The 12,577-nt window shown below is 39.0% G+C and overlaps 6 non-coding genes across 6 annotated transcripts; all 6 read left to right on the top strand.

The window, feature by feature from the left end:
• The first annotated feature begins 2,625 nt into the window (after positions 1-2,625).
• Positions 2,626-2,744, top strand: LOC130047482 (5S ribosomal RNA). The gene has a single exon (XR_008796372.1). It is a non-coding gene; the product is annotated as a 5S ribosomal RNA (ribosomal RNA).
• A 1,801-nt stretch (positions 2,745-4,545) lies between these two features.
• LOC125648528 (5S ribosomal RNA) lies at positions 4,546-4,664 on the top strand. Its single transcript, XR_007360346.2, has one exon. It is a non-coding gene; the product is annotated as a 5S ribosomal RNA (ribosomal RNA).
• A 1,798-nt stretch (positions 4,665-6,462) lies between these two features.
• LOC125648502 (5S ribosomal RNA) lies at positions 6,463-6,581 on the top strand. Its single transcript, XR_007360321.1, has one exon. It is a non-coding gene; the product is annotated as a 5S ribosomal RNA (ribosomal RNA).
• A 1,796-nt stretch (positions 6,582-8,377) lies between these two features.
• On the top strand, positions 8,378-8,496 carry LOC125648503 (5S ribosomal RNA). The gene has a single exon (XR_007360322.1). It is a non-coding gene; the product is annotated as a 5S ribosomal RNA (ribosomal RNA).
• A 1,796-nt stretch (positions 8,497-10,292) lies between these two features.
• LOC125648504 (5S ribosomal RNA) lies at positions 10,293-10,411 on the top strand. Its single transcript, XR_007360323.1, has one exon. It is a non-coding gene; the product is annotated as a 5S ribosomal RNA (ribosomal RNA).
• A 1,796-nt stretch (positions 10,412-12,207) lies between these two features.
• Positions 12,208-12,326, top strand: LOC125648505 (5S ribosomal RNA). The gene has a single exon (XR_007360324.1). It is a non-coding gene; the product is annotated as a 5S ribosomal RNA (ribosomal RNA).
• Positions 12,327-12,577: the final 251 nt, after the last annotated feature.

Raw genomic sequence — 12,577 nt, 5'->3', positions numbered from 1 at the left:
AAGATTTCGAAAATATCCTCTGAGAGATTTATTTTAAAATAACGATATGGAAACTGCGAATGTGAAGGAGACAAAAAAAAAAAAAAAAAAAAAAAAAAAAAAAAAAGCATTGTTCTTAAACGGACAAAATCGCCTATAGAAACATGTACTGAAATTTCTGATCACTTAAAACTGACAAGTATCTACAGGAATTTAAGGGAGTAACCTTTCAATTTTTATTGGGATATAGAGGCAACTGCGGATCCTGCCTTTTCCCGCAGCATTTTCGATCCCGTCTTTTTTTTTTTTTTTTTTTTTCAATATTCAGCACTATTTGAATTCTGGGATATTGCTATCCTGCCTTTTCTTTACATATCGGAGCTCGCCTTTTTCACCGTGTACATACCTATTGATACTGCGATGGATTATAAGTATAACACGGTTGTTCCTGTTTAAAAGATAAAATTTATAAGGTATCTGATAAAAGTTATATCTTCTAAAGTTTACGAGATATCTTGTATCTTTTATAAGACATCTTATATTTTTTTCTTTATAAGATATCCCATCACTTTTATACATGTAGATATCTAGTATATATAAGATAAACTTTACAAGACATTTTATTAACGTAATCTCAAATCTCCGTTGTCAAATCAAAACCGATATTGAATCTCACGCTACGTACGGTGCAATTTACACTGAAATCAAATATTAAACTTACACTTGTTAGGCACGAGATAATATAATGCCAAATACTTGGGACCGCCTACCTATAATTTAACCGACCTATCAAAAGCGCTCTTTAAAATCACTCGGGGACTTTCCAATGAACTATCTGAAGCACGTCATGTACTTGCCGATATGTCTCGTTCACACTTACTGTAAATCCACGGTAATAAAAACATATTTCCAATTCAACGACAATGTTCATATCAATACAAACCATCAGTATGTATATCATATACACTCTGTAATGAAACACAGGGGCTCGGTTGTCAGATATTGAAGTTTTGTATTATTTGTTCCCGAATAATAAATTGAAGTTTAGCAGGATTTGTGTCCGAATAATAGATTTTATAAATAAAATCCACCGCCAAAATCCTCTTTTTTCGAGGTTTTAAAAAAGGTGTATCGTGTGTACATTTAATGTACACATGATACACCTTTTTTAAAACCTCGAAAAAAAAAGCGGATTTTGGTGGTGGATTTTATTTATATAAACTGTTATTCGGACACAAATCATGCAACACTTCAATTTATTATTCGGGAACAAATAATACAAAACTTCAATATCTGACAACCGAGCCCCTGTCAGGGCCGTAAATTAACCTTCAATTTGGAGGAGGCAGGAAATTAGGCGGGGGTCCGGGGGCCGCCCAGGCCCCCAGACGCTGAGCACATTTTGTGCACACTGAACACGTTTCGTGCAAAATCCTTGATTCTAGGGCCTTCTAAGATGTTACTTGACTAACTCATTCTAAAAGAAAGATTTGGAATGCTTTTTAAGGGAGGTATCATGTTCTTAGTTATTGGAAACAACATAAATTCTAATGAACTTTAAATTTTAATTTTTTTTGGCTCAAAAGTTGGAGGAAGCAGCTGCCTCCTCCGCCTCCATGTAATTTACGGCACTGCCTGTGAATCATGGCACCTGACAAAGCAGTTGGAGACGAATGATAATCTGTTTATTCAGGCGACTCGTGTGGCATTGTGAAATTATGAAACGAGTTTCTCAATTGACAGTGCCACTGAGCGCTATATATAAAGGAGGTCGTGCAACAGACAAGGACATTACAAATCTGAACTATACCACTACTGCTGCTGCTGCGAAATTACACGTACCAAGATGAGTGCTACGCAAGTTACGAGTCCCGACAACAAGACCTCGGACAAGCAATTATATCTGATGGACAGCGAGCGACGTTTTAAAAAAGCCTGCGAGCAGATTGTTCACCTCAACGAAAGGATGGGTGACTTGCAGTTCAGATACAACAAGGCCTGGGTGGAAAACCATCGTTCCTTCAGGTACAGCATAAGGCTGCGACTTGCCATTTTAGAGGGTCTCATCAACATGTACTATGACTATGCTCACATCAAAGCCTACACTATTGCAGACCTGCGGCGTGAAATGTTTGGAGAAAATGTACAAATCATCACCAGCGATACCTCAGACTCCGAAGGGGAAGACTGAACAGTCGTACAAGAGAATATACTTTCTTATCACAAACGGCTCTTTTCAGAGCCATACAAATTTTGTTCGAAAAGACACCTCTATCAGACGTTAATCAACAGCCAACTTGCGATCGGCATTTATTATATCACAGTATACAATAAAACACAATTAAAAATTATAGTCCTAAACTTAAAAAAAAAGCCGGTGACATTATTTACAAATCATATAGGTAAGGGAAAAAAATGACAACATTACGCCCCTCATAGTCCGCCTCCCCTACTTTTGATGTTCCACGCGCAAGCGTGTCGACTCGCAACGACATACATAAAGAACAGACATGAATTCGATCCACAAACTCTCAACAAACTATTACATTGTTGCTTAATATTGTATACTTTTATTCGTGGACAGAGTAATAACGCCTTACACCCAACTCTTCACTGATGTAGTCGCAAATTAAACACCTATTTAATGTCTACGGCCATATCACGTTGAAAGCACCGGTTCTCGTCCGATCACCGAAGTTAAGCAACGTCGAGCCTGGTTAGTACTTGAATGGGTGACCGCCTGGGAATACCAGGTGTCGTAGACTTTTTCACTTTTTTTTCTTCCTATTTCACATTATTTTCTTTTTATTTCCTTTACTGTCGCAATGAATCGTCAATTTCATGCATAATATCATCGTTATCACCAATTAAAAATTCATAAATCTTGGTATAGTCAAAGGGAGATAAACAACTTTTTTTCCCACAACAATGTATATCACACCGGTATTTCATATTATTACTATCGCGTAAAAAGCAATTTATAGCATTGGTGAAAACGAACGAAATCTACTATCTTACCCGTCTCGCCTGCCGATCTCGGAAAAAAAAAAAAGACACTGCATACTGTCATCAAATCCACGTGCTTTTCCACACATGTAACATGTTTGTCAACAGCCCGACTGCACCTCGGCAAGCTGAGACAGCTACCAACATCAAATAGTTCCTTTGTAAACAATTGCTTTTTTCTACAAATTAAACCAAATTTCCTAGACAGGGGTACAGAAATTAAGAGAAAAAGATTAGGAGAAATTACAGGGAAAGAGGAAGGGGGGAGGGGGGGGGGGGGGTCGGTCGCGTAAGAGGAATTTTTTTTTTTTTTTTTTTTTAAATATGGAACTACAATTGAGTCCAGAATAATATGATCAAAGATGAAATCAACGCCAATGAAATTATACATATCAATATATCAATTCATTGATGCTGTAAGGAATCGAATTAACACTCGTAAATTGCACGCAAACTAGCATGTACACGTGCTTACATGATAATTCACAGTACAAAATCATGAGTGTAAGTGATATCGCAACTAACAGTGTATTGACGGTCAGTCCAAGTCGGGAAATCATGGCACCTGACAAAGCAGTTGGAGACGGATGATAATCTGTTTATTCAGGCGACTCGTGTGGCATTGTGAAATTATGAAACGAGTTTCTCAATTGACAGTGCCACTGAGCGCTATATATAAAGGAGGTCGTGCAACAGACAAGGACATTACAAATCTGAACTATACCACTACTGCTGCTGCTGCGAAATTACACGTACCAAGATGAGTGCTACGCAAGTTACGAGTCCCGACAACAAGACCTCGGACAAGCAATTATATCTGATGGACAGCGAGCGACGTTTTAAAAAAGCCTGCGAGCAGATTGTTCACCTCAACGAAAGGATGGGTGACTTGCAGTTCAGATACAACAAGGCCTGGGTGGAAAACCATCGTTCCTTCAGGTACAGCATAAGGCTGCGACTTGCCATTTTAGAGGGTCTCATCAACATGTACTATGACTATGCTCACATCAAAGCCTACACTATTGCAGACCTGCGGCGTGAAATGTTTGGAGAAAATGTACAAATCATCACCAGCGATACCTCAGACTCCGAAGGGGAAGACTGAACAGTCGTACAAGAGAATATACTTTCTTATCACAAACGGCTCTTTTCAGAGCCATACAAATTTTGTTCGAAAAGACACCTCTATCAGACGTTAATCAACAGCCAACTTGCGATCGGCATTTATTATATCACAGTATACAATAAAACACAATTAAAAATTATAGTCCTAAACTTAAAAAAAAAGCCGGTGACATTATTTACAAATCATATAGGTAAGGGAAAAAAATGACAACATTACGCCCCTCATAGTCCGCCTCCCCTACTTTTGATGTTCCACGCGCAAGCGTGTCGACTCGCAACGACATACATAAAGAACAGACATGAATTCGATCCACAAACTCTCAACAAACTATTACATTGTTGCTTAATATTGTATACTTTTATTCGTGGACAGAGTAATAACGCCTTACACCCAACTCTTCACTGATGTAGTCGCAAATTAAACACCTATTTAATGTCTACGGCCATATCACGTTGAAAGCACCGGTTCTCGTCCGATCACCGAAGTTAAGCAACGTCGAGCCTGGTTAGTACTTGGATGGGTGACCGCCTGGGAATACCAGGTGTCGTAGACTTTTTCACTTTTTTTTCTTCCTATTTCACATTATTTTCTTTTTATTTCCTTTACTGTCGCAATGAATCGTCAATTTCATGCATAATATCATCGTTATCACCAATTAAAAATTCATAAATCTTGGTATAGTCAAAGGGAGATAAACAACTTTTTTTCCCACAACAATGTATATCACACCGGTATTTCATATTATTACTATCGCGTAAAAAGCAATTTATAGCATTGGTGAAAACGAACGAAATCTACTATCTTACCCGTCTCGCCTGCCGATCTCGGAAAAAAAAAGAAGACACTGCATACTGTCATCAAATCCACGTGCTTTTCCACACATGTAACATGTTTGTCAACAGCCCGACTGCACCTCGGCAAGCTGAGACAGCTACCAACATCAAATAGTTCCTTTGTAAACAATTGCTTTTTTCTACAAATTAAACCAAATTTCCTAGACAGGGGTACAGAAATTAAGAGAAAAAGATTAGGAGAAATTACAGGGAAAGAGGAAGGGGGGAGGGGGGGGGGGGTCGGTCGCGTAAGAGGAATTTTTTTTTTTTTTTTTTTTTAATATGGAACTACAATTGAGTCCAGAATAATATGATCAAAGATGAAATCAACGCCAATGAAATTATACATATCAATATATCAATTCATTGATGCTGTAAGGAATCGAATTAACACTCGTAAATTGCACGCAAACTAGCATGTACACGTGCTTACATGATAATTCACAGTACAAAATCATGAGTGTAAGTGATATCGCAACTAACAGTGTATTGACGGTCAGTCCAAGTCGGGAAATCATGGCACCTGACAAAGCAGTTGGAGACGGATGATAATCTGTTTATTCAGGCGACTCGTGTGGCATTGTGAAATTATGAAACGAGTTTCTCAATTGACAGTGCCACTGAGCGCTATATATAAAGGAGGTCGTGCAACAGACAAGGACATTACAAATCTGAACTATACCACTACTGCTGCTGCTGCGAAATTACACGTACCAAGATGAGTGCTACGCAAGTTACGAGTCCCGACAACAAGACCTCGGACAAGCAATTATATCTGATGGACAGCGAGCGACGTTTTAAAAAAGCCTGCGAGCAGATTGTTCACCTCAACGAAAGGATGGGTGACTTGCAGTTCAGATACAACAAGGCCTGGGTGGAAAACCATCGTTCCTTCAGGTACAGCATAAGGCTGCGACTTGCCATTTTAGAGGGTCTCATCAACATGTACTATGACTATGCTCACATCAAAGCCTACACTATTGCAGACCTGCGGCGTGAAATGTTTGGAGAAAATGTACAAATCATCACCAGCGATACCTCAGACTCCGAAGGGGAAGACTGAACAGTCGTACAAGAGAATATACTTTCTTATCACAAACGGCTCTTTTCAGAGCCATACAAATTTTGTTCGAAAAGACACCTCTATCAGACGTTAATCAACAGCCAACTTGCGATCGGCATTTATTATATCACAGTATACAATAAAACACAATTAAAAATTATAGTCCTAAACTTAAAAAAAAAGCCGGTGACATTATTTACAAATCATATAGGTAAGGGAAAAAAATGACAACATTACGCCCCTCATAGTCCGCCTCCCCTACTTTTGATGTTCCACGCGCAAGCGTGTCGACTCGCAACGACATACATAAAGAACAGACATGAATTCGATCCACAAACTCTCAACAAACTATTACATTGTTGCTTAATATTGTATACTTTTATTCGTGGACAGAGTAATAACGCCTTACACCCAACTCTTCACTGATGTAGTCGCAAATTAAACACCTATTTAATGTCTACGGCCATATCACGTTGAAAGCACCGGTTCTCGTCCGATCACCGAAGTTAAGCAACGTCGAGCCTGGTTAGTACTTGGATGGGTGACCGCCTGGGAATACCAGGTGTCGTAGACTTTTTCACTTTTTTTTCTTCCTATTTCACATTATTTTCTTTTTATTTCCTTTACTGTCGCAATGAATCGTCAATTTCATGCATAATATCATCGTTATCACCAATTAAAAATTCATAAATCTTGGTATAGTCAAAGGGAGATAAACAACTTTTTTTCCCACAACAATGTATATCACACCGGTATTTCATATTATTACTATCGCGTAAAAAGCAATTTATAGCATTGGTGAAAACGAACGAAATCTACTATCTTACCCGTCTCGCCTGCCGATCTCGGAAAAAAAAAAAGACACTGCATACTGTCATCAAATCCACGTGCTTTTCCACACATGTAACATGTTTGTCAACAGCCCGACTGCACCTCGGCAAGCTGAGACAGCTACCAACATCAAATAGTTCCTTTGTAAACAATTGCTTTTTTCTACAAATTAAACCAAATTTCCTAGACAGGGGTACAGAAATTAAGAGAAAAAGATTAGGAGAAATTACAGGGAAAGAGGAAGGGGGGAGGGGGGGGGGGTCGGTCGCGTAAGAGGAATTTTTTTTTTTTTTTTTTTTTAATATGGAACTACAATTGAGTCCAGAATAATATGATCAAAGATGAAATCAACGCCAATGAAATTATACATATCAATATATCAATTCATTGATGCTGTAAGGAATCGAATTAACACTCGTAAATTGCACGCAAACTAGCATGTACACGTGCTTACATGATAATTCACAGTACAAAATCATGAGTGTAAGTGATATCGCAACTAACAGTGTATTGACGGTCAGTCCAAGTCGGGAAATCATGGCACCTGACAAAGCAGTTGGAGACGGATGATAATCTGTTTATTCAGGCGACTCGTGTGGCATTGTGAAATTATGAAACGAGTTTCTCAATTGACAGTGCCACTGAGCGCTATATATAAAGGAGGTCGTGCAACAGACAAGGACATTACAAATCTGAACTATACCACTACTGCTGCTGCTGCGAAATTACACGTACCAAGATGAGTGCTACGCAAGTTACGAGTCCCGACAACAAGACCTCGGACAAGCAATTATATCTGATGGACAGCGAGCGACGTTTTAAAAAAGCCTGCGAGCAGATTGTTCACCTCAACGAAAGGATGGGTGACTTGCAGTTCAGATACAACAAGGCCTGGGTGGAAAACCATCGTTCCTTCAGGTACAGCATAAGGCTGCGACTTGCCATTTTAGAGGGTCTCATCAACATGTACTATGACTATGCTCACATCAAAGCCTACACTATTGCAGACCTGCGGCGTGAAATGTTTGGAGAAAATGTACAAATCATCACCAGCGATACCTCAGACTCCGAAGGGGAAGACTGAACAGTCGTACAAGAGAATATACTTTCTTATCACAAACGGCTCTTTTCAGAGCCATACAAATTTTGTTCGAAAAGACACCTCTATCAGACGTTAATCAACAGCCAACTTGCGATCGGCATTTATTATATCACAGTATACAATAAAACACAATTAAAAATTATAGTCCTAAACTTAAAAAAAAAGCCGGTGACATTATTTACAAATCATATAGGTAAGGGAAAAAAATGACAACATTACGCCCCTCATAGTCCGCCTCCCCTACTTTTGATGTTCCACGCGCAAGCGTGTCGACTCGCAACGACATACATAAAGAACAGACATGAATTCGATCCACAAACTCTCAACAAACTATTACATTGTTGCTTAATATTGTATACTTTTATTCGTGGACAGAGTAATAACGCCTTACACCCAACTCTTCACTGATGTAGTCGCAAATTAAACACCTATTTAATGTCTACGGCCATATCACGTTGAAAGCACCGGTTCTCGTCCGATCACCGAAGTTAAGCAACGTCGAGCCTGGTTAGTACTTGGATGGGTGACCGCCTGGGAATACCAGGTGTCGTAGACTTTTTCACTTTTTTTTCTTCCTATTTCACATTATTTTCTTTTTATTTCCTTTACTGTCGCAATGAATCGTCAATTTCATGCATAATATCATCGTTATCACCAATTAAAAATTCATAAATCTTGGTATAGTCAAAGGGAGATAAACAACTTTTTTTCCCACAACAATGTATATCACACCGGTATTTCATATTATTACTATCGCGTAAAAAGCAATTTATAGCATTGGTGAAAACGAACGAAATCTACTATCTTACCCGTCTCGCCTGCCGATCTCGGAAAAAAAAAAAGACACTGCATACTGTCATCAAATCCACGTGCTTTTCCACACATGTAACATGTTTGTCAACAGCCCGACTGCACCTCGGCAAGCTGAGACAGCTACCAACATCAAATAGTTCCTTTGTAAACAATTGCTTTTTTCTACAAATTAAACCAAATTTCCTAGACAGGGGTACAGAAATTAAGAGAAAAAGATTAGGAGAAATTACAGGGAAAGAGGAAGGGGGGAGGGGGGGGGGGTCGGTCGCGTAAGAGGAATTTTTTTTTTTTTTTTTTTTTAATATGGAACTACAATTGAGTCCAGAATAATATGATCAAAGATGAAATCAACGCCAATGAAATTATACATATCAATATATCAATTCATTGATGCTGTAAGGAATCGAATTAACACTCGTAAATTGCACGCAAACTAGCATGTACACGTGCTTACATGATAATTCACAGTACAAAATCATGAGTGTAAGTGATATCGCAACTAACAGTGTATTGACGGTCAGTCCAAGTCGGGAAATCATGGCACCTGACAAAGCAGTTGGAGACGGATGATAATCTGTTTATTCAGGCGACTCGTGTGGCATTGTGAAATTATGAAACGAGTTTCTCAATTGACAGTGCCACTGAGCGCTATATATAAAGGAGGTCGTGCAACAGACAAGGACATTACAAATCTGAACTATACCACTACTGCTGCTGCTGCGAAATTACACGTACCAAGATGAGTGCTACGCAAGTTACGAGTCCCGACAACAAGACCTCGGACAAGCAATTATATCTGATGGACAGCGAGCGACGTTTTAAAAAAGCCTGCGAGCAGATTGTTCACCTCAACGAAAGGATGGGTGACTTGCAGTTCAGATACAACAAGGCCTGGGTGGAAAACCATCGTTCCTTCAGGTACAGCATAAGGCTGCGACTTGCCATTTTAGAGGGTCTCATCAACATGTACTATGACTATGCTCACATCAAAGCCTACACTATTGCAGACCTGCGGCGTGAAATGTTTGGAGAAAATGTACAAATCATCACCAGCGATACCTCAGACTCCGAAGGGGAAGACTGAACAGTCGTACAAGAGAATATACTTTCTTATCACAAACGGCTCTTTTCAGAGCCATACAAATTTTGTTCGAAAAGACACCTCTATCAGACGTTAATCAACAGCCAACTTGCGATCGGCATTTATTATATCACAGTATACAATAAAACACAATTAAAAATTATAGTCCTAAACTTAAAAAAAAAGCCGGTGACATTATTTACAAATCATATAGGTAAGGGAAAAAAATGACAACATTACGCCCCTCATAGTCCGCCTCCCCTACTTTTGATGTTCCACGCGCAAGCGTGTCGACTCGCAACGACATACATAAAGAACAGACATGAATTCGATCCACAAACTCTCAACAAACTATTACATTGTTGCTTAATATTGTATACTTTTATTCGTGGACAGAGTAATAACGCCTTACACCCAACTCTTCACTGATGTAGTCGCAAATTAAACACCTATTTAATGTCTACGGCCATATCACGTTGAAAGCACCGGTTCTCGTCCGATCACCGAAGTTAAGCAACGTCGAGCCTGGTTAGTACTTGGATGGGTGACCGCCTGGGAATACCAGGTGTCGTAGACTTTTTCACTTTTTTTTCTTCCTATTTCACATTATTTTCTTTTTATTTCCTTTACTGTCGCAATGAATCGTCAATTTCATGCATAATATCATCGTTATCACCAATTAAAAATTCATAAATCTTGGTATAGTCAAAGGGAGATAAACAACTTTTTTTCCCACAACAATGTATATCACACCGGTATTTCATATTATTACTATCGCGTAAAAAGCAATTTATAGCATTGGTGAAAACGAACGAAATCTACTATCTTACCCGTCTCGCCTGCCGATCTCGGAAAAAAAAAAAGACACTGCATACTGTCATCAAATCCACGTGCTTTTCCACACATGTAACATGTTTGTCAACAGCCCGACTGCACCTCGGCAAGCTGAGACAGCTACCAACATCAAATAGTTCCTTTGTAAACAATTGCTTTTTTCTACAAATTAAACCAAATTTCCTAGACAGGGGTACAGAAATTAAGAGAAAAAGATTAGGAGAAATTACAGGGAAAGAGGAAGGGGGGAGGGGGGGGGGGTCGGTCGCGTAAGAGGAATTTTTTTTTTTTTTTTTTTTTAATATGGAACTACAATTGAGTCCAGAATAATATGATCAAAGATGAAATCAACGCCAATGAAATTATACATATCAATATATCAATTCATTGATGCTGTAAGGAATCGAATTAACACTCGTAAATTGCACGCAAACTAGCATGTACACGTGCTTACATGATAATTCACAGTACAAAATCATGAGTGTAAGTGATATCGCAACTAACAGTGTATTGACGGTCAGTCCAAGTCGGGAAATCATGGCACCTGACAAAGCAGTTGGAGACGGATGATAATCTGTTTATTCAGGCGACTCGTGTGGCATTGTGAAATTATGAAACGAGTTTCTCAATTGACAGTGCCACTGAGCGCTATATATAAAGGAGGTCGTGCAACAGACAAGGACATTACAAATCTGAACTATACCACTACTGCTGCTGCTGCGAAATTACACGTACCAAGATGAGTGCTACGCAAGTTACGAGTCCCGACAACAAGACCTCGGACAAGCAATTATATCTGATGGACAGCGAGCGACGTTTTAAAAAAGCCTGCGAGCAGATTGTTCACCTCAACGAAAGGATGGGTGACTTGCAGTTCAGATACAACAAGGCCTGGGTGGAAAACCATCGTTCCTTCAGGTACAGCATAAGGCTGCGACTTGCCATTTTAGAGGGTCTCATCAACATGTACTATGACTATGCTCACATCAAAGCCTACACTATTGCAGACCTGCGGCGTGAAATGTTTGGAGAAAATGTACAAATCATCACCAGCGATACCTCAGACTCCGAAGGGGAAGACTGAACAGTCGTACAAGAGAATATACTTTCTTATCACAAACGGCTCTTTTCAGAGCCATACAAATTTTGTTCGAAAAGACACCTCTATCAGACGTTAATCAACAGCCAACTTGCGATCGGCATTTATTATATCACAGTATACAATAAAACACAATTAAAAATTATAGTCCTAAACTTAAAAAAAAAGCCGGTGACATTATTTACAAATCATATAGGTAAGGGAAAAAAATGACAACATTACGCCCCTCATAGTCCGCCTCCCCTACTTTTGATGTTCCACGCGCAAGCGTGTCGACTCGCAACGACATACATAAAGAACAGACATGAATTCGATCCACAAACTCTCAACAAACTATTACATTGTTGCTTAATATTGTATACTTTTATTCGTGGACAGAGTAATAACGCCTTACACCCAACTCTTCACTGATGTAGTCGCAAATTAAACACCTATTTAATGTCTACGGCCATATCACGTTGAAAGCACCGGTTCTCGTCCGATCACCGAAGTTAAGCAACGTCGAGCCTGGTTAGTACTTGGATGGGTGACCGCCTGGGAATACCAGGTGTCGTAGACTTTTTCACTTTTTTTTCTTCCTATTTCACATTATTTTCTTTTTATTTCCTTTACTGTCGCAATGAATCGTCAATTTCATGCATAATATCATCGTTATCACCAATTAAAAATTCATAAATCTTGGTATAGTCAAAGGGAGATAAACAACTTTTTTTCCCACAACAATGTATATCACACCGGTATTTCATATTATTACTATCGCGTAAAAAGCAATTTATAGCATTGGTGAAAACGAACGAAATCTACTATCTT

The sequence above is a fragment of the Ostrea edulis genome, chromosome 6, assembly GCF_947568905.1.
Source record: "Ostrea edulis chromosome 6, xbOstEdul1.1, whole genome shotgun sequence".
NCBI classification, from domain to species: Eukaryota; Metazoa; Mollusca; class Bivalvia; order Ostreida; family Ostreidae; genus Ostrea; species Ostrea edulis.
The sequence above is the reverse complement of the archived record's forward strand: the minus strand, read 5'-3'. Positions and strand labels throughout refer to the sequence as shown.